At 34.4% G+C, this 22914-nt stretch overlaps 1 long non-coding RNA gene across 1 annotated transcript in view; it reads right to left on the bottom strand.

Annotated features, from left to right (window-relative positions):
* Positions 1-256: 256 nt before the first annotated feature.
* Positions 257-22914, bottom strand: part of LOC122792456 — a 74600-nt gene continuing 51942 nt past the window's right edge. Inside the window, exon 3 of the long non-coding RNA XR_006363308.1 lies at positions 257-324. This is a non-coding gene — a long non-coding RNA (uncharacterized LOC122792456). The remainder of the gene's footprint in view (positions 325-22914) is intronic.

Below are 22914 nucleotides of genomic sequence, written 5' to 3'. Positions count from 1 at the left end.
ACTATTACTAGAAAAAGCAGGGATACAGTGTAGATCAAAAGATTACAATTTGCTTTTTCTAATGAAATAACTTCTAAAAACTTAACAGTTAAATAAGCCAGTCAAGGTACTATACTGAAAGTCAGCAGTGGTACGGAATGCTAGCACAAATTATTTCATCCATAATTCCTGCTATTCAGCACATAAATATACACTCAGTAGATACTGTTACTTAATTCAAAGTGTTTCTCAAAATATGAAATCTCTTACAGAAATCTGAGGTTTGGAAGATTCCATATGGCATCCTGATCAATATCCACAAGTTTATTTGCTTTCTCTATTCTTCTGCAAAATAGAATAAAATACAATTTGAAAGACATGCCTCATTATAAACATAACAGAATATTTCACAATTCAAGGTTATCACACTTGTTAATATATAAAAAATAAATTGTTGTCATTAATTAAACTCTCTGGCTTCAACAAAGTGAAAGAGGAAACAAAGCTATGTTTTTTCCAACTTTTTTGAGGACAGTTAATCTTTGAACTTTCTTAGACTGGGATTCAGAGAATAGTACTATGTTCCGCTGTAGTGCTGCATGGGATGAGTCACAGCTAAGAAGAAATATATTATGCATTGTTTTAGAATCATCCACACCCTTTGCATGGCTGCTACACAAGGTAATTGGCATGGCACTATACATAAATTGTATCTAAATCCCTGCCCGGGTTTCATGTAGGATAATAAACAGGAATGGAAAATAACAGAATCTTGCTATATAATCCAATGAAGCGTTAAGTTAAAATTTCCACCAAAGACTATTTTAATACACTGGGAACTTTTTCACAACTGAAAAGTATATACAACAGAGGATTATAAAATAATCTTGTCTGGAAAGTGAAAACAGTGAATAGAGATGCAATCTTAAAATAAAAATAAAAGTATGATAGCAAAGATCAAATTATATTTAACCGCAGAGCAAGTTTAAATTATGACAACATGTTGCACTGCTGATGATATTAAATGGTGGCTGATACCTACATGTGTATTTATTTACAGACTCAAAATCCACAGGTCAACATTTATATTAATTATCATACCTTGAAGAACTGGTCAATACTTATTCTGATCTGTTGGTGTGAATTAATATGCTGTGTGGTATAAATTTCAATCACAGTAAAGAAAGACATTCTTTAACACATGAAGGAAAAAAGATGGGTGAGTAATATTCATAAAAAAGTACTTTTTAACATTACACACTGCTTGTAAATATAAGGAATTACTGTTAGTTTGTAGTCAGGGATTAAATGAAAATGTGAGGAATGACAAAGTGTTATGAGGTAAGAAAGCATTAATCTCTACGGTATAATGAGCAACTGGGCTAACAAATACTTAAAGGAATACCGACACATTTATGATATAATATAATAAGTCATAATAATAACACCTGACTTTCTATCTTTTGAGCAGTCACCAGTAACCTTACAACCACTGTTGAACTGTACTGGATGCATTCTTTATTGTGTGTTGTTACCAAAGAAGGAAATATTTATGGAGCAAAACTGACCATGATATGTATTTCACAAATCAGTACTTGACAGATGAAATTCATTCAACAGTTAACACAGGAATATAAAGTTTGCATGTGAGAAAACGTAGCAATTACAGTGATATAGTGGTAACAAAAGTCTTCAGATTATATATCAGATTTTAAATAGTCCCTTAGATTGTTACATATAAAGCATAATATGAAAGACACTAGTAGAAAATGATATCTGAGACTAAACAGTACAAGTGTATCTCTTTTGTTTTAAACATCTTTAGTAGCAAATAATTTCAAAGAAGCACAGTCCCAGCCATTACTGCTTACTGCTTATCAATTTTACAAGTTAGCTATTAGGGAGACAATTATTATGTTCATCTGCTAAACTATTGAGTTATTATTAACTACATATCACCTATGACAATACAAATATTCTACAAATTCTCCATATCTTTCCCATTTCTTCTTGTAGCACAATAGCATGCTTGCCTGATTCAGAGCTCTGTCTTAATTACTTAAGAGTCTTTAAACTCTTCTGACATGCATCTAATAAAACATTGTCACAGCAGGTCTACAACATGTGGTAGGCTTCAGCAAATGAAGGGAATGTCCTATTGTATGCCAAAGCTATCAAAAATACCAAAATGACCTGAACTAGCAACACAATCTGCAACAAGATCTATTAGCAAGTATGTAATAGCAGATTTAGTGACTAGGTTACAGCATGATGTTATCAATTGGGGTATAAGGAAAGCCAAGTCTGATGTTGCTAAGTGCAATAGATAGTATAACATTGTGCTGTTGTGATTCAGACTGAATTCCCCTTAAGAAGGTTCAGCAAGCAGAAAAGAAAGTTTCAGACCCAGAAAATAAGTTACCAAACCTGCTAGCTTGCCCATATTATGCCTACCAAAACTGATTCAGTCCTCAGCAATATCAGAATATTTGTCATTTTCTAATTGTTGAATAAAGTTTGTTGATACTGTCACCTACATCTGGAGAAGGACTCTAGATTCCATCAAACAAAAGAATTGTTTAATGCAATCACATGCAAACTAACCTAATTTATACATCTGCCAGAAAGGTGAAGTGAGATCTAGAAAGCCCCAGTCAAAAGTTAATATTTGTTCTATGAAATACTTCCTATTCCCATTGCTATCACTATCTGAGAGAAGTGTGCAGAAGTTAGTCATGAGCATTTATATAGAAAAGTGGTCATATGATATGAAATTATGTGTGACAGAAATCATGTCATTCAGGTTGTTGTGATGTTATTTTAGTGCTAGAGATGCTGGGTTCTTTTTCGAATAATGATCTAACACATAATCCTAGGACTGCCAAATCTGTTCTGGTGGTATACTCTCTTCAGTCATCCAGACCAGATATAATACTGGATCTTCATACATCTGAATTTATAAGACACCGCAGAAGTTAAGCACTTTCATCCCCCTAAACACAGAGACTTCATCAGAACTTACAATTGTAAACTTAAAATTATAAACTGCAAGCCCATTAAATAACTCTCTAGCAAAAGCATGTGACACATTGTTGCTAATCATTACACAACTATAAAATGAGCAATCAAATGAAGCAATTAGAATAAAAATAAAAATAAATATGAAAATAAAGAAATCCTTAAGCATGACTGCAAAATCATTCAAGTAATAACAAACCTATGCTAAAAAATCAACTAGATACTTAAAAATGAACAGGCAGATTCTATCACTAGATTATTTCCAGTTCCATTTAGCAGAGACATGAATAACATCAAAGAAAGTATTGTTGATTATTGGAAAATTATAACAGGAAACCAAGATTTAGTACCCACTATAGGGCATTTTTGAAAATGTGTCTATAAGAAGACATATAACATTAAAGACAGTTTGGATAGGGACAATAAAAAAAACTAGTGAATATTAATAAGTCAGCAGGTACTTTCCCATGTTACAAATGTAGATTATGTAGATTTAGCAATACTGTTTTTTGTGTACGGATTTTTAAAACACAAAAAGAGACATTTTTATTAGGGATAGATACATTTGTAATTCAAGTGAGGTGGTTTATTTAAAACCTCATGATGCCTGCAACAGTTTCTATGTAGATAAAACTACTAGAAAGCTGTTACAGAAGGTAAAGGAACATCAGTTTGCAATCAAGAATATGGACATCAAAAATGCTTTAGTGAAACATGCATTAGTGTGTAAAAACTTTAAACAATTTTACTTTATTTTTGTTACGCTTAAAGATGATGCATTATTAGATGTTTTAATAATAAGTTGGAAGTAAAAGAAGTGAAATGGCAACTATCTTTAGCTGCTAATATGGTTCCAGGATTGAAAGTATAAACATTAAATGTTAATTAAAAACAAGAAGACTGTGAATTGTAGGTTGTATCACCACCTGTATGAAATATTTATTTATCTAAAGTTAATAGTTATTTTTTAAGAAAATATTTCTATAAATATTGGAAAGAGTGTCAGCTGATTTGTTGCATGACTTTGTATAAAGTTATTTAATGGATTTGTTGTTTAGTTTCTAATGTCCTGATGAAGTTCTTGGTTAGAAAAAAAGTGATTACCACATTATCTTTGGACATATTATTTGAGTTTTAATCCTCAATGTAATAAGTTGATTGTTCATTTAGCACTTTTCAGTGATTAGTCCACTTTCTTTTAATCTACAATAGAAAAAAAAAAAAGAAAAACATTCAACAACATCTCACATTCATGGATTATGGAATGCTTACAAATGTTTAAGATATACCCTACAATGATCAATCACATGTTGGTGACTATGAAACAGTGGCAAACCTCTGTACAGCAGAGTCATAATAAAGGGTAAATTATTATCATAGGGATAAAAATCCAAAGGGGATACTCTATGGTGATTCTTTGTCCCCACTTTTGTTTTGTCTTGCCCTTAACCAGTTAAGATGTTTACTTAATAAACTAGGCTATGGTTGAAGTTTATCTTCCAGAAAGTAATCTTGTTCAAAGACATCTCATCTACTTTTTGTGGCTGATTTAAAATTGTATAGCTCATTAGATGAGCATCTGAAAGCACAACTACAAATGATTAAAACTTTTTTAGATGATATAAAAATATTTCATCTTGATAAATGTGCAAAACAACATTTATAGCAGAGATGTTACAGCACCAAGAGAATATCAGCATGGGAAAGGAATGTGATATAAAGGAAACTGAATAGATTAGTATCAATATTACCTAATTTATTTGCTATTTTATGTGCATTTTAATGTAACTGTATTAAGTGTTCTGCTTCTTAACTTTCATTTTATTTTAAATTAAATTTTGTTCTATTCATCCTTTGGTCCCAAAAACGATCTTTTAAACTCTTAATTTTAGGGAAAGTAAAAGTATCACTAAGATCTCCAATAGAAGCTATGAGAAATATTGTAAACAGCCAAGATTTCAAATCAGTGTTCTTAACAATAAGATTTTTTAATTAAAATATTATTTATATAATGTGAGTCAGGATGTTTATTGTTGAAGTTAATAAAACATTTCTTTATAATTATTTAAAACTATTCCCTGAGATCAAAAAATAATGATTAGTTACACTACTGTCACTGTTCATCCAAATAATCTCATGAAGCATTTTTCACCAAGATGAGTAATTAGAACTTAGCCATAAAGCTACATTTTTATGACAGATACTAAAGGATAAACTTCTATAACCAGGAATCCTGATCCACCATTATTCATATCTCTCATATGATGCTTTAAAGCCACTCTTGATTTATTAGAAAACCAGAAGAATTTTAAAATGACATTTTTAAATTCTTTAACAAACTCTATAGAGGGAAAAAGAGAAGTAGTGTGATTAACAAAAAATATTTTTGAAAAATAATCATCTTAATTAAAATTACTCTTTCTTTGAGAAATATTATTTGGTTCCACTTATTTATTAATGCTTTGACATAATCCAAATATTATTATAGTTAATTCATGTTATTTCTTTATAGTTATGTGATAAAGTAATTCCTAGATACTTAATTTGTGCAGTGCCCTAATTATATTTATTACACTTCTTTAATAGTTCTTTTAATTCTTTATCAATACGATATTCATTTTACTATTATTCAGACTAAGATCCAATACAGATTAAAAAATGAATGACTTAGATAAAGAAGTTATATATTTATCAATATTACCAATTGTCAATAAAATATAATTTTCAGAGAACTAGATTTTAGGTGTATAGTAATCATTTATTTTAAACCCAACTATTTCTAAATTTGATCTTATATAATTAGGAAAGGGTTCAATCACCAAAGCAAATAATAAGGGAGACAATAAACAGCCTTGTTTTGTTCCTTTACAAATCTTAACTGGTTGAAAAGCAGAGAAGTTCTGATTCAAATAATGCATTTCTAATACAGAGAATAAATAAAATTAATCTACATATTCAAAAGCTTTAGTGAGATTTAAGCTAAATATTGATATTTCTTTCTTCATGTCATTGGCTTACTTACTTAATGTAATTATTATTTTAATATTATCATGAGTCTGTTCAATATAAAGCTGGTTTTATCCTCATCAATTTGTACAGTTAGAAAATGTTTGATTCTGTTAGCATAAGCAAGCATAAAGATGTTATAATCAGGGTTTAAAAGAGATGTGGGTCTATAAAAGGAATACAATGATGATTTTTGTCTTGCTTAAGTATAGGGCACAAAATTATATGCTTTCAATAAGGTAACACATTAGGTCTGTCTTGAAAGGGAGAAAAAACATGTAATAAAATGACTAATGTCTGAAGAGGCAAAATGTTATAAAGTTCATGTATACTTCTATCATTACCAGGGATTTATAATCTTGCAACTGTTTTATTTCCTCTATTATTTGCTCTTTTATTTCTATCATTGTATTAGGTTTTTCAATTTTATTTTGTCATAAGGTAAGTTATTATGTATATTATTTCTTAAACACATTTAACTTCTGTTTGCAGCTTAATATCACTGGACTTATTAAATGCATTAAAATCTCCAAAACATTCTAAAATTTCTTCTAGATCTGTTGTTTTTTTCTACTGCCTGATACAGTAATCTCTTTAATAGGATTAGACCTAATATTTTATCTAATAGCTAATTTATGTAAACTTTTGAGATTTACAGAATAAAATTGCAATTTGATTTTTATAAATCTAATTGATAATTTTATGATGTAGAATTAAGTTTGTCATTTCAATAAGTGAGTCTTTTATGACATTTTGTAAATTCTGTTTTAATGATTCTATCAGGGTTATTAATTTAATAATTATTTATCCAATTATTTCCTTTTGAACCATTCATTTTACCATTAATGTAAACTTTTAAAGAATCCCAAAGAAATGCATCTAAAATCCTTCCATTTTCTTCATGTGTAAAAATTTGAATTTCTCAAGAAACTACCTTTTTTAAATTGTTTTATTATTTTATTGGATTGTAGTCTTTGAAAAGAGACTAAGCTTCTTGGTTTAACAATAGCTTCATATGTAATACAGTTGTGATCTGATAAGAGACAGGATACCACTTTAACTGTTTTTCAACCTAGAAATTAAATCATTTGAAATAAAAATACTGTCTATTTTGAATTGAGTTCCAAATCTTTATGAATAATGAGTATAAAATAAAGAATTAGATTTGACAAAACTGTTAATATCTTCAATACTGATTGTTTCAGTAAAGTTTAGTAGAGCTTTGTCTGCAACAGAGATTCTATGTTTGATAGAAGCACTAGTGCATTTTTCATTTAGCAGACAGTTAAAATCACTAGCCATAGTAACACATCCTCTCATATGTGAAATGATAATATCCAGATATTTCTTGGTAATTTTAGCTCTAATTCCTGATATTAAACTAGCATTTACTAAAATATATAGTCTACCCTGTAATTATATTGCTTCTGTTACTACTATACACCCCACCTTTGCTATGACTACAAATATTAATTATTTTGGGCATTACAACATTATTTTTCCACAGAATTACAATGCTTCTCTTTTCTTTAAAATTGTAACTAACAATAACTGTATAGCTATTAATATAATTTTGAATTAGATGTGTTTCCTGGAGAAAAAAATACATAACTTGAGCTTAAAAATATTTAAGAATTTAAGTAAACTCACCAAATAGTGTTTAATGCTATTTTAAATGTAAGAATCCAATTTTAGCACCCTTGTGGAGTCTGTAGTAATTGTTCCACATGGTGCCAGTGTTTTATGTTTAATGCTGTTCTCACTTCAACAAACAGCAGCGACCACTGATTACTTTTCTTTGAGTGATATATGCGTTGCCTTCACAATTAGCTTTATTAATTTTATAGCTTGCCTTCTTTTACTCGTGGAATCACTTAATTAAATGCTTCCCTAATGACCAGACAATTTATGCACTGCGCCTTATGTCTTTGCTCTTAAGGGGAAATACTTTGTGTCTAGATTGTGGGAAAGGTGCTTGATAATTCAATCCATTGAAGTTCCTGCCTTGATGCTTTTTTTGCCCCTGCCTAAGTCATTGATGTGGGCAGCAGATAGAGTAGTGTGTTATAAAGGAGTACTACTCTCAATTTAGTATTGTAATTTGTAAACTTATGAGAACCTGCCTCTCATTATAACAAAGGTGTAAAAGCTATATTTTAACAGCACCATTTTAGTAGTGGTATTAGTGGTTCCTGCTCAGGTCCTAGTTCTTAATATAAATAATGTAGATCTGGCACTTGGCTAGCTATCTAGCTATCGACCATTAGTCTAAAAGTAGAGTTTAAGCTTAAATACCAAATGCTATACGTTTATGCCTGCTTTTAACTTTGTAATATGAACATAGCATTTTCTTGGTTTAGACACCATTTCTACTTTCTTAATCAGAGATTTGGTCTTTCCCTGTGAATGCCTTTAATGCTTTTTCTCTACGTGTTTGTGGGTGCGGAAGCGTGTTTCTCACTCTATTTGTGCATACTTAAGTATCATTAATCTATGTCTTTATTTCACTAAATACTTTAATTAGTAACAATTGAGAATGACACTGCTGCTAATTTTAGTGTGTTATCCAGTTCATTATGTTTTAATTGCTGTTCGGTAAGGTTTGCCTTGGCTAATATTACCGGCTTACTAGAAAGATACGGTATAATATTTCATCACGCATCAGATATCTCTGCTGTTTTTATATGTTACTATATTTGCTGAGCATATGTTGTTTAAGTCCTGTACTAAAGTCAAATTCTTATCCACTGTATCTGTTCTTTTTCTTTCACATGTTCTATCAAGTACCCAACTCACCGAGCTCCATATCCTGTCCTTGGGAATCTGACTCCTCTGACCTGAAGGCTAAGGACCCACTCTAATCTGGTGTTTCAGCATAGCATCTACCATCCTGCTCCCCAAAGTATTAAAAAGGAAGCAAAAGTATGTTTGTATCCTAAACCTGCCAGTACATTCTAGAATTGTTACAACTAATTTATGGTGACTAATAGGTCACTTTAAGCCAGGATAGCCAGCAGCCATTCCTGTATAGACTGTGTACCTTTCCTCCTTACTAGCTTTGTACCTTACTTATAGCCTCTTAGTTTTTATCCCTGGCCTGTCCTCTCAGAATTTCCACTGTATTTTAGAGTTCTTCCACTAGGTGGCATCCTCTCCCAGCTCTTCTCCCCTCTCAGTTTACCTGCTACTTCTGCATCTAATCTTTTTCCTATCCCTGGCCCACGTTTCATGGTTAAATATTCTCCACTTCATCTCTGTGACTACTCTATTGCACTCCACTTCATCCTTTTATATATTGTATTCTACCTACTAAACCCCCTCCTACACTCCTCCCACTTCTACCCTATCTCTTTACACATGTCTTATATTACTCTACCTTACATCATATGCTTTTTCACTGATTGTACTTTTCAACATGCCTCCCTCTCTTGTCTCTACCCTCTCCATTCGCCCTGCGGGCTCACTCTGCTCCCCTACCCTACCCCCAAATTCCACACACCCCCAGAGGCCCTGGACTTATACTTCCTTACCACATCCTCTTCCCCATCCCACCAATTAGACATCCCCACTACTCTAATTGTTTAGAACCACACCCTAACCTGACATCTAACCACTAACAATTTCCCTCCACTTAAACTAACCACATCCTATTTCCTCTCTAATTGTCTTACTTTAATCCTAACACCTACAAATCACTCTTATCCAAACATAGTAACATGCCTACAACAAACATGCTAACTCACTCTACCCTTACCAAGTTGCTACTCATTACCACACGCATACCTATTCTAACCTCAGCCTATCTCCTTACTTCCTATGAAAACCTGATACATCTACAGTTTTACTACCCCAACAAACAAACAACTACACAGACTCTTACTCTCTCCCATAGTCATATAAACATTACAGCCATACCTAACTACCTGCTAGCCAAATACCGCAGATTTAAACACATTAAGTATTACAGTCTCATAGTAAAGAAAGATAAATATTCAAATATTAATATACATAATCCCAGACTAAGACTAAAACCTCTCCTTAAAAGATGATGACATTCATCTTAACCCTGGCCTGACAAATATCTCAACAATTGAAACTCATAACCACAATCCTTCTATCCCACTAATTCCATCTCGAACTCCCAACTCACTCCTACTAGCACAACTCAATATTCAGAGTTTAAACAATAAAGTAGCCCATCTCCATGCTCTCCTAGAAGTTCACTCCTTTGATATCCTATGTCTGACTGAGACATGGTTAAAACCTGGAACTAAAGATATTGAAATTATCCCTCCAGGATATAATATATTCAGACAAGACCACATAAAGGGTAAGGGAGGGGGAGTAGCAATTCTGTTTAAAGATGGCCTGCAAATCACCTCTTCACCATATAACCCACCCTTGGACAATAATGCAGAAGTCCTCATTTCCAGACTACAACTGAACCCAAGTAAGTCCTTATGCATTATCTGTATCTACTTACCAGCTGGTAATAACACCAGTGCAATAGAGGTTATCCTAGACTAGGTGTCAACAACTTACCCACAAGAAACAGTAATACTAGGGGGATTGGAAATGTGTTAACACTGAAAATCCTACATCCCATATCAGCCTTCATGGTTTCTCTCAAACCATCAACTCCACAACCAGAATAAACAAACCAAGCCAAAATGAGAGCACCTTTGATTGGATTCTTATCAATAAACTTCACCAAACCTATAAGGTAGGAACCTTACCTGATGATATAAGCGATCACTCATTGACCTATATTATCAGGCAAAAGAATGACATTTTAAACCCCCCAACATATAAAAACTCACGGAATACCAAACACTTTAACCTTACGCAATTCCAAAGTGAGCTGATTGCATGTGACTGGAACCCTCTAAAAAGACTTCCACTTGAAGAGGCTGTTAAATACTTTAACTCTAAATTCTTAACTATCCTAGACCAACATGCACCTAAGCGTTCCATTAGAATCAAGTCAAAACCAGCTCCCTGGCTCTCAAAAGAAACCAGACAAAACATCTTAATCAGGAACAAATCTTAGGCTAAGTGGCATGCCACCAAAAATATCTCAGACCAGCAAACTTTTAGGCAACTGAGAAATATAACAAAAAAAGCTGTACTCACAGACAAAAAGAACTTTTATTGCAAACTGCAACAAACCCACCAAAATACTCCACAAAAGTTTTGGACAAGTATCAATAGACTTCTACACCCAGGGCACTCCAGTACTCCAGCACCACTAGGGTATAGTCTTAACATTCCCCAGCAAACTGCCAATGCCTTCAATACCTTCGTCACAGAAGCTATACAATCACTATCCAGTCAACTATCCCCAGATAGCTCAAGCCTCTCTACCCCCAGTTCTAGTGCTCTCCCTTCTTTTCGACTACAACCCATCTCTACTACCTGCATCTTTAAACTTCTCCTAAAACTTAAGCCATGTACTCCTTCTGCTGGCCAGATACCATCTGAATATCTACAAAAAGCTGCAAAAGCCATAGCCTATCCTATATCTATCCTTATTAACAGAACCATTAATGAGGGAACTATCCCAGCCATCTGGAAAATCTCTCACATTATACCCCTACACAAAGGTGGTAACTCATATGAATATTCTAACTATAGACCCATAGCCCTTCTATCACCCTTAGCTAAAATCATGAAAAAATGCATTCATTGTCAGCTGCTAGAACATTTAATTCAATACAATACACTAGCTAATAGCCGGCATGGTTTTAGACCATTTCACAGTACCACCACTGCCCTTTTATCCTTCACTGATTCCATTAACAGAAGCCGTAATAATAAAATCCTCTCTTCAGCACTCTTCACTGATCTTTCTAAAGCCATTAATATGGTAAACCACCATCTGCTTATAAATATTCTCAAATCCCTTTCTCTTGACACTCAGGCTGTACAATGGTTCAATTCCTACCTCAGTAATAGGCAGCAGGCAGTGCTTTGGGAGAACAAGATATCATCATACCTTCCAGTCACCCTTGGAGTCCCTCAGGGCTCCATTCTAGGTCCTCTCTTGTTCTCACTATTTATCAATGATCTATTCTTAGCAATTCCCCAAGCTACCTGTATTCATTATGCTGACGATTCAACAATCATATGCTCAGCCAATTCCTCTTCTGAACTGCAATCCCTGACTCAGATGGTATTCAATACTGTAGAGACATGGTTCTTAAAATGTTGTCTCCTCCTGAATCCCAAAAAAAACAAGCTCCTACTCTTTACTCCTTCTAGCAAGTCCTCCCCTGTAGATTTCTCAGTAATATCTAACACTGGTACCCTCATATCCCCAGACTTCACCACCAATCTCTTAGGAATTACAATAGATAATAACCTTACCTTTGATAGCCATATTAACAAAACTATAAAAACAGTAAATAGAAAAATGGGCTCCCTATACAGGATTAAATACTTCCTGACTCCTATAGCCAGAACCACAATTGCCCATTCCCATCTAATCTCAACTCTTCTTTACACCCCACTCATATACACTAATTTGAAAAAAAAATAATCTTCTCAAGTTAGCTAACTCCTACAATAACATTGCCAGATTTGCCTCTGGGAATCCCTTTAGAACTCACCATTGCCAGAATCTAAAACAGCTCGGTTGGCTAGAACTACAAAACCAACTCCATCTTACCCAGCTTACCATTGTCCATAAAATCCTAAATCAACCTAATAACACTCCTATCCTCTCTAACCTCATCTTCCCCTACAAAAATCTTAATACATTACGCTCTTCAAACAAACTCCTAGTTAGTATAATCAAGGCCAACAACTTGGCAGGTGATTCCCTGTTCTCAAACACTGCTGGAAAAGTTTGGAACCTACTACCTAATGAGCACACTTCACTCACCTCTGTACCCCTCTTTAAACAAAACCTCAAAAGACACCTCAAATCTCATTGGCTATGCCCCTGCAGTAACCCTGACTAATTCTGTGCCCTCTCCGCTAATATTTTTACAAGATCATACTTTGTTTAATTAAGTTATCTCTTCTCACAACCTCTGACTGTAGAAATCATAATCATAGAAACCTATAGGAATTACCTATGAACATTAAGTATTATCTACTGCAAATTATTTCTTGTATCATACTGTTAAAACAGTTGTTTTACCCTGTATAGTTCATAGTTCATAGGTTAGTACTAAGCTAACTGCCCTTGCGAGCCATTTTAAGCCTAGCCAATTATCCCTTGTGAGACTCAAATCCTGCACCTTGTGTTTGTAAGGCAAACACCTTAACCATTTGGCCACCCTGCCATCCCTGTATGCTGTTTCTTGTAATATTTATTTCATTTTTCTATGTTACTACTACATTTAGTGTTGTTTATAATCCTTATTATCTTGTTTAGATTTAGAACTGCTTTCTTATTTTTAGTGTTTCTAGTGGAGCTTTTCTCCCTGGGCCTCTACTGTAAATAGGCATATATCCAGCTGGACTAGACCGGTTAAAAATGTAAAATAAATAAAATAAATAAAATTTTAAGCCCATCAGCATTAACTGATAAACAGATTAACTGAGGCATGTTATACTATAAGATTCTGAAATAAGTAATTCACTAGGCATTAGCATGAATAAAATAGACATATGAAAATTAATAGCAAAATATTAATATTGAAAAATAAATCAAACATTGATGTAGACAACAAATAAAACATAAAAAATATCTTACATGATTTATACTTTTATTAATCTCATCACATGGAGCCTAAGGTTCCTAGTTTGAAAAGATAATCCATCCAACCTATTTACCAAACCAAACAACCACTATAAGAACTAGGTTAACTTTGCTCTTTCAACCTGTGTAAATAATAACAAAATGCACTGAGAGTACAATAATAAAAAATATATTAAACTATCTGGTTTAAATTATATATATATATATATATATATATATATATATATATATATATATATATATATATGTGTGTGTGTGTGTGTGTGTGTGTGTGTGTGTGGGATCCACGCAGATGTTCGAAGTTTCACTTCTTTGAACCCACTTCACCGAGTCCACTTGTTCGAAGTAGTGAAACTTCGAACATTGACTTCGGCAATCACACTACAGCGTGGAATGGGATTATTCCCTTTTTCTCACTGCAGTGTGATCTTGGAGTTGGTATATTTAAGTAGGGGTGTGTGCAGGGGGGTTTGCCCCCTGCAAAAACATGTTTTAGTGATTTTTTTGGGTCGCCTGGGGAACTAGACTTTAGTGAAAGTGCACTTTCGTTGAAGTGAACTTTCGCTGAAGTGTGGGTCTCCTGCTCTATTTTGAAGAAGTGTTCTTTCGATGTAGAGCAGTAGACCCATATATATGTATATTATATATACACACATACACACACACACACACATATATATATATATATATATATATATATATATATATATATATATATATATGTATACATAGACAGATATATATTGGCGTGATCAAATTTCTAAAAACTCAAACATTAAAAAAAAAAAAACACAGAAATCTATCTTTTTTTTACAAACTAAAATTAAATGAAATGCCCAAATATCAATGTTTACAAAGTCAAGAAGACTTCAACTTTGCAAATATTGACACGCTACTGCCCTTATGCAGATCAACAATCTCAGAGCATACAAACCTTACACTTAAGAAAATTGCAATAAAACACTATTTTCTTTCACCCCCACACCCAGCTAATTATAAATACTAACTTTTGAGATTTCACAGTCTCTGGGAAACTGCGTATTTCCCATCCCCAAGAATTGTGGGATCTTGTACACCTGTTGACCATCTGTTTAGTCCACTAAATTTTTTCGTCTAACCAGTCACTGACCAATGATAGGGTTGATGAATTTCACTTGAACCATGAGTGCATGTGCCTGTGTGTATGATATGCATACACACATATTAACATTTATAAATCTACTATTAATTTTAGTCATGCTCTATCACGTTATTATCCTCACTTTTCTAACAAAAAATATATTAACTCGGAAAAATAATCAGATCTCTTCAACTCAAATTTTGTTAAAAGAAATATATTAAGAGAATATCACTACCAAAAGAATAATCATGTATTTTCGTAATTATACATAGACTACATAAAAAAGTTTAAATCTTACAAATATATTAGCTGCTAATTCCAACACAGCTAATGAAAATAAATCTAATAATCCCTAACTATATCACAGATCATTAAGATATTTAAAATATTTAATGCATCATTATAATAGAATTGTTATATTAGTAACATATTAAAAGCAACTTAAATAGGCATTATTATAATAATTAAAAATAGTTAAGCTATCATAAGTAACCTATAAGGGATAATATGTTTAAAATTTACTAGAATTTCATTAATTTATAAAAATAATTATATATCTATAAGATTTTTATGCAGTAAACTGGCGCAATATCAAATATCAAAATCAGGTAAACTGTATAGTAACAAATGAATTTCTCTTTATTGTCCTGGTTATTTCCACTAGACCAGTATCTTCTTTCAGTTGAAAACAAATGTCGATAAATACTGAGAAGGTGCAGTAAAACATGAACAAAACACAAACAAATGACAGAAAATGAGTAAGGAGTACATCAGAAGATTGAAGTTAATATTGAAAAATCCCTTGACATCTGGAACTATAGCTCAAGCTACAAATCAGCTTGCTCTTCCTATTCTAACTTATAGTTTTGGTGTGCTTTATCTCAGAAAGCACTAGATTAGTTGGGCAGGAAAACAAGAAACAATGCTTCATGCATATCAAAGGATGTATAAAAAAAAGTTAATGGCATAGTTATATGTCTTTTGATCTGAATCTGGTATGGACCTCCCCAAAATTAATTGCATGCTTGGGTCTGAAGTTGAGGGGCAGTGTACGTATTTATTAACATCATCATATCTAAGCATAACAATGGTTCTAAACCATGAAAACAAAGAAAAAAAAAACAAGTCTAAGTTAATATCTTGGGGCTGAGTACATATTTATTGACATCATCACGTCTAAATACAATGAGGGTTCTAAACTATGAAAACAAAGAAAAAAAGTCTAAGTTGATATCTTTGCTTAGTTTAGCAGAAACATTTCAGCAACAAAAGAAAGCACATAAATAGGAAACAAAGAATATAAAGACCAGGAAAAAAAGGAAAAAAAAGTGAAAGCCCACAATTACAGTGGCAAGATTTGAGAACCTGGAACAATCACACGTTAATCAAAATTTGATACATACGTAGTTGATGAGAGGTGAATAAAACCAAAAGATGAAAGGCTAATAATGGCAGATAAAGATAGTGTGCATTTACACAATGGTTTTCAAAGTCTATAGAAAAAGTGGAAAAAAGAAAAGAAAGCGGGTTCTGTAACAGAGGGCCTATATATTGAAAGGGACAGCAATGTGGCAAGACTGTTGTGTTTGGGATTGTGCAAACACTACAACATGCAGATAGCTGAGAATCACTGGAAATATGAACCACAGAGCATTACTGATAGAAATTTTGATCATGCTGGATCACACAGTGCCAATAGTCAAGACAGTAGAAGCAAGAAAACCATATCTAGAAGTCAAAGAGAAAAGGACAAGAGTAACATTAATTATTGATATAGCTACATCCATTGATTATTATGCCCAATTTACTGAGTGAAACAAATTCATAAAATGCCAGTATTTGCAAAAAAATATTAGTTAAATGTGTTTTAAATAAATGTAAAATGTGGGATAGAGACACCCAGACAGATCCAGTAATAACACTGGCAGCATTAATAAAAAAGAATATTCAAACATATTTAAATATACTTCCAATACATTAAACTACATAACTGCAGAAGGAGTCAATTCAGAGTACATTGCAGGTGTTAAGAATGTTCATGACAAGCGACAAAGACTTAAGCAATCTTAATTTCCTGAACTCTGATCATATCTTGACACAGGAATAAGGTCCATTACTATCATGATATTAGAAACCCAAAACATTTAGAGAAATTAAAAAGGAGTGAAGCCACAAGTCAACCAAGCCTAAAGTGTTGAATCTGCAGGCCATTACTATACTGCAATGCCAGTTTATGGAGTGAGACTGATGGTGCCAAGGTTCCCCAGTGGAATTATGAAAGTAGATACTTTCTGGCATAATACTGCATGAATTGGAGGTCACTAAATAGTAGTGAATGCAGACAGCAAAATATAAGGAAAAGAATCTGTTGAGTAATGAGTACCATTAATTTGGGTGAAGACTATGGGTTCAGGCACCTAGGCAGCGAGAGATTTCCCTGTGGTACATTTGGCTGGGGACACATGGCTGAAGTAACATTCAGCTACAGAAAAATATAGCTGTTTCCAAATTCCCTGTGGGCAAAGAGAAGCACACACTGCCATGCTCACAGTTTTAATAACCAAGGGCATGGAGGCAGAAGAAGTAATGAGTGTTGTGCTCAGTGTATGCAACTACAACATGAAGAAGTGTGCTACAGCATGGAGGAAATCATGCAGGCTACTGTAGTCACATTTATGCTTCAGTATGCATTTTAGGTAATGTTCCCTAGACACTGTGAAGGGGGTAGTGGTCTACATACACCACTTATAAAGGCATTGCCCATTGTGCACTGCATTTTTACTGCACCTGACATGCCCTCTGGCCAGCCTGCTGCTGATGCCTGCCATATTTTCTGCTGTCTCATGTTGTCTTGGTGACCATGAGCATTGTTTTTCCCCTGTGCATTTGGCTATTGAAGTTGTGGACATGGCAACACAGTCTTCTTTTTGTCCACAGGGAATTTGCATAAAGCCATATTTCTCTGCAGCTTAATGTCAAGTCAGTCATGTGTCCCCAGTCAAATGTACCAATTGGAAATGTCTCACTGCCTAGGTGCCTGAACCTGAAGACTACAGGTATGTAGCATGTTTGTGAATATGCTACTCATCCCCTCTGTGTGACATCTTCATACATTTCCACCCAGGTCATACAAGTGGTTTGAAATAAGGATCAATAGATACTTTACCATCTGAACGACAGTTGTAAAAATGTCAGACACTGAGTTATAGGTTTAAATGAGAATTCAATGGCTCATTCTTTTTTTACAGCTACAATACTCACACACTACTTCCTCAGAAATGATGACTATAATACCTCAAGTGTTTGAAATTCCCAAGTGACAGGAAAGAACATCTGAATGTAAAATCACAGCAAAAGTAGCTCTCACATGCAGATTAACACCAGACAACTAAGCCTGTTATAAGCCCTCTGTCTGATAAAACAATCTTACTTCTCAATATAAAGACACACTCTAGTTAGCCACAAGTGAAAAGGTACCAAAAACAAATCTAACAACTACCTACAAGTAATTAGAAATGATTCAAGAGCATATAAGCTGGCAATGAGGAACAGACACACTTTAAAGCATTTTTAAAGTACACTATCAGTCTATGAAAGGACCTTCCCAGTTTCTTCTGTCAGTAAAGTACAGTTGTGCAAAATCAAAAAGGAGAAGTCCAGTAGTAAAAACAAGTAACCAAACAGTAACCGGACAAAGGAAGGGCACCACGCTTGGGATCAACTCCTTTATTGCCACCAAAAAATAATAAATTCTCGTGAAATATTAACGCCACACACTTAGTTCAGAATGCGTTTTCATCAAAAGCATGGTGCCCTTCCTTTGTCCGGTTGCTGTTTGGTTACAGTTGTTTAAAATCTTACCAGAACAGTAGATGTCTTTGCCTTCCCTGCTGCAATATTCTTGGCAAATGGGGATTCCGTACCATGGAAGTCTGACAGCTAGCCAGTCTACCAAAGACTCTTGGTGCTTTAAAGGTATGTCAAAGGTCACCCAAAAGCTTCTGTCATAGTGTAGGGCATAAAGGTGACATTCAGGCCTACCACAGCTGATTACACCAGTAGGAACACCAGTCCAAAGAACCCAAAAGGTAATCTGTACATCCAGGAAGGCAAAATACTAGGGGAAAGGAGGGATGGAGTGAATACTGCAGCAGTGAAAACAAAGACATCTACTGTTATGGTAAGATTCTACACAACTGTAGTATATCTTTACATTCACTGCTTCATAAGATACTGAAGAGTACCAAAGCTCAAGAGGAAACTAGGGAGGGGGAAGAGTCCCCTAAAAAGCCATGAAGAATGGTACTAGCAAAACCAGCCCTAGCTGTAGAGATAACATCTAACTTGGTGTAGGTATGCACAGAAGTCCAGGTAGCTGCTTCAAGAATAGAAGTAGTATCTAAGCCCCTGAAAAAAGCACCAGAAGAAGCCACAGCTCTAGTATAATGAGCCTTGACTGAAGAGGGAAGGCACTTGTCATGAAAAGTGTAACAAAAAGAAACAGCCTTAGAAATTGAAGAAGAAATAGTTTGCTTGGCTACAGCAAGTCCTAAAGATCTAAGATGAAAAGAAACAAATAACATCAGATTTTTAATAGCCTTAGCAAACAGGTGACTGTAGTCACTGGAGAACAAAAATGCATTCAAATAGCAGAAAATGGATGCAGATAAACAGACCAATGGTGAAAAGATACATTCGGATTGGCGGTAAAGAATTTCTGACTATGGTAGGCTTGAACGTCACCTTTATGTCCTCCACTATACAAGGAGCATTTGGGTGATGTTTAGCGTACTTTTAAATCAGCAGGAGTGTTAGACTGGCCAAACATCAGGCTTCCACAGCAGGGAATCCCCATATGTTAAGAATACTGCAGCACTGAATGTAAGGACATCCAGAAAAATAAGTAGAGGAGATAAGACTGGGAGAACCTTCTAGGGCCAGGTATACAGAAGATGAGACTTGGACGAGCTTCCAAGGCAAGATATACAGTAGGGGCAGGCAGCTGAAAAGCCTCCAAGTATAAAAGCACAACAGGAATATGATGGGTGGATGGGGAAAGATTTCAGAAGAGAGTAAAGAATCAGTAAAATGAGAGTCCAGTCAGTACACTTATGTCCAGCACGTAAACCAAAAAAAATATACTGCAGACTATAAAAATGCCTTAAACTAATAGCTTTAACGTTAGATAAAGAATGAACACAACACACAAAACTGATTTAAAAGATAAGTGCAATATTGTAAACGTAGTTTAAAAGAAATAATTCTGACAAACAGTATAAAAAGTTTATAATGCAATGTCCAGAAAAGCACAAAACCACTGACTAAGAATAAAGCACAGCTTGATGTTAGTGCCCTATACAGGAGAGCTTTACCTAATATCCCTTTCTTGCCTTATTTTTACCTATAGTCTCTGATCTATGTAGGGTCCCAAGGAAGATGATATTACCACCCTCCTTCTCAGCTGTATATTTTTCAGCAAAACTGGTTTTAACCCAAGGAATAGTAGTATCTGTGACGCAAATTTCAGTGACATATATAAAAATAAGATAGTGGAAAGAAAAGAGAGAGCCCATTGGCTAAAAGAGTGATGGACATGTTTTGGATTTATTGTTAGACATATTTGAAGTCTTATTTTGAACATAGTACCACCTTAAATGTAGTGCAGTATCAGTGCTGCAACAGGTAGCATACTCGTCTTTGGTACTGAAAGATCAGAAGGCTGTGGGATCTCTGTTCACGCTGAGTAATTGGATGACTCATACTGAAGTGCAGCTTTTGGGGTGGGGGTTGCTGCACTCCTGACTGTGTCATTCTTTGGATGAGATTAAACCAAAGTCCCATCTGCTTGAGTTAGTGATAGCTCAGATGGATGTAAAAGATCTCATGGCACTTATTAAAAAGAGTAGGAGAAGATCTTGAATGCCATGGCCAAATTTCACCTAGTAGTAGTAATACCACCCATACCTCTTAACTGTACAGATTTTTGCCTCATATGTTTGGTCTGTTTTTCATATAGTTCATATAGTTTCATTATGGCAAATAGGTGGCAAATTATTAAAGACTGAAGTTAGATAACAACAGGCATTTGAGTTTCAGACTTCATGCCCTTCAGAAAATTCATGCTAATGCAAAACCTGTTATTCTATCAACTTTTTAAGTTTGTAAGAGCTATATTTAAGAATTGTCCCTATTTTTGGCCTTTGTCACACTTGTATTTATTGCTTTGTCCAGGTTTCTTGCTCTAAGAGGTTGAGAGTTATTACCACCTCAGTCTCCCTGAAAATGAGTCACTGGCCTAGTGGGACTAACTTGGTCAGCAAAGAAAAAATAAAATAAATCTGTCTGAAAAATGGCAGGAATATTTGTTTTTTTAAAGATGTACATGTGAAGATAGCTGAAGGCTGCCAGCCTAGCCAGATAGAATTTTGTAGATAATTCTGTCACTTGTAAATATTAATGTAAGCCACAGGCTTGTTCTCTTAAATGTGAAAAGAATGCATTGGGTATTGAACTGCAAAAATGTAACAACAGTGCTCTCTGCTGTAAGAAAGCTAAGTCAAGCATTTCATGACTACCTTTGATGTCAAAATTGGGAGACGATATGTCTAGAGGGAGGCATCCTGCCTATTGTTTTAAGACCAGAGTTAATGGCTAGAATTTGCATGTATAAATGTCCTTTATTGCTCTGGTTTCTGACCAGGTGTAAAGAATGTAAATGTAGTTCATGTTATCCTGGGAACAGCACAGAAGTGTGAAGAATGATATCATGTAAAGCAGCTCTGTATTATCAATTTAAAGAAAGAGAATCAGAGAGCTCAGAGCATTTTATCTTGAGAACATTCAACTTCACCACCACTGCTTTGCTCTATATGTAAGTTATTTAGAACTGTGTTTTCTCTTAGATATAGCTAGGAAATAGGATGATTAGACTAGTTTGTTTTTCTGTGATGTCAGAACTTTTGCTACTGTATTATTTTATGTATTTCTCTGTGATCTCTGAACTCTTAACTAGCACTGTGTAGTAAGGCGTATTGTGTTGTTCATAGGTTCATAGGTATGTACTATGAACATATCACTCTGAGCTGATCGAAGGAAAGACACTGAGGAAACTCGGAGCTATAATATATAACATTAAGTATCCTGTTTTTTGTTTATTTTGTTCTTTATTTCTTTGTTATTTATAGCACTTTGTGTACTGTGTATTTTTCTAGCTAGTTTCACTGTGTGTGAGGTATTAACTGGAAATTGTCCACTTTTATTAAGCATCTGTTGGGTTGTTTGTTTCTGATAACTTGTTGCTGTTAAACTCTTTTCTCTAGAGGCTTCTTTAGCTGTTTAAAACTTTCATTTAAAGGCTCACTGCTGCTTTTCAGCTATGAGAAACATTTCTGCAGTTTGTTTCCCACCCTCCCTCACTGTTGGTATAGTGTTTTTATAGTTGATGGCTTTGCAGTTGCCCGTCCCTAGTGTAAATTTGATCTGGGACCCTCCTCCCAGTCTAGTGTCATTACCTCATTCTACCCATTACAGGGAGAACATTTGAGAAGGCCAATCAGCTTAGTTTCCACTACTCCTTTCTCTCTTTCCACTTAAAAAAATTGTATTTATTACTGCTTGGTGTAACTCATTCTAAGCCTTTTAGTTTAAGCACTTGGGCTTCAGACCAGTTGTTTTACATTAAGAAGGTTTGTGGTCTGCACTGTAGTGGCAGAACAGGTAGCTTACATCCTTCTAAGTTGGGAACTGGTGATTGAGGGCTCAGTGTCTGTTATTCTAAAAGTGTATTAATTCTGGTTTAAGCACTTGGGCTTCAGGCCAGTTATTTTACATTAAGAGGGTTTGTGGTCTGCACTCTTGTGGGAGGAGAGGCTGGACTCTCCCCTTCTGAGGTGGGAATTTCTGGTTAAAGGCTTATAGTGCCTGCATATTTGAACTGCTTCTTACTGAAATTGGTACACCTTGTTTGCTGTAGCATAGACTAGATCCAGGCCTGCTGAATCTAGCTTTGTTTGTATAACTTGAGCACTAATCCAGGCATTCTTTAAAGTATTCAGTTGTATTTATTACTGCTTGGTAGTAACTT

Source organism: Protopterus annectens, chromosome 1.part2 (genome assembly GCF_019279795.1).
Source record: "Protopterus annectens isolate FY-2018-M chromosome 1.part2, PAN1.0, whole genome shotgun sequence".
NCBI lineage: Eukaryota > Metazoa > Chordata > Ceratodontiformes > Protopteridae > Protopterus > Protopterus annectens.
This window is presented reverse-complemented; position numbering and strand designations above follow the sequence as displayed.